The following is an 821-nucleotide window of genomic DNA, read 5'->3' on the forward strand; positions in this document are numbered from 1 at the left end:
CTGGTATCTTAAGATTTTTTTGTTTTTTTTTTTTTTTGGTATGTTTTATATATTATTTATCTTTTCTGCATTTCACCTCTGCTGTAGTTTTATTTCTAATAAACCTGACATTTTATACTACATATTGTTGGCTCCGTGACAAATTGTTCCTATATTCTTCCATGCTGATGGCCGTGCTGCAGAGCTGGAGCGGATCTCCTGTCGAATGAACATATCCAAGGCACTATGAACCATCTGACTAGTAAGTAAAACCTCAAACATTAAAAAAAAAATCAAATATTTCCTGTATGTCCTACAAGGCCATCTTGTTTAACTCTGCACTGAGGACACTTCATACACAACAACCTACAGAGGGGTCCATCATAATTCGAAAAATGACACAGATGATAATAAAAAAAAAGATCTTTGAAATTACAATGAATAACGGTAAGACAGAACCAGAGTACTGTGAACGTACCTCACTTCAAACTGTAACGATCTGTATGTAAATTATTTTCTAAACTTTAGTAAAGTGTTTGTTCAAGTAGACTTTGTTGCTTGTGGAAACCTCACGCAAGCCTGAAAGGTACTTAAAATCTGATTTGCACTCTTGAAGACTGTTCACCAAAGACTAAATTTCAGTCTGGCAGAATTTTCTGCACACTTCACCACCGAGGCCAAAATTAGCTTTGTGGCTCAGTTTTGGGCTTTCTGGTTAAAAATTGGTGTTGATATGGTTTATTTAAGGTTGTGTTTTGGTTCCAATGTTACATTTTGATCTGGCCCAATTCAGGGCCAGTGATGGGTAATTAACTTGGCTGAGACTTGGGCCAGTTATGGCC

Source organism: Sinocyclocheilus rhinocerous, unplaced genomic scaffold (assembly GCF_001515625.1).
Source record: "Sinocyclocheilus rhinocerous isolate Xijiao unplaced genomic scaffold, SAMN03320098_v1.1 scaffold425, whole genome shotgun sequence".
Taxonomy (NCBI): Eukaryota; Metazoa; Chordata; class Actinopteri; order Cypriniformes; family Cyprinidae; genus Sinocyclocheilus; species Sinocyclocheilus rhinocerous.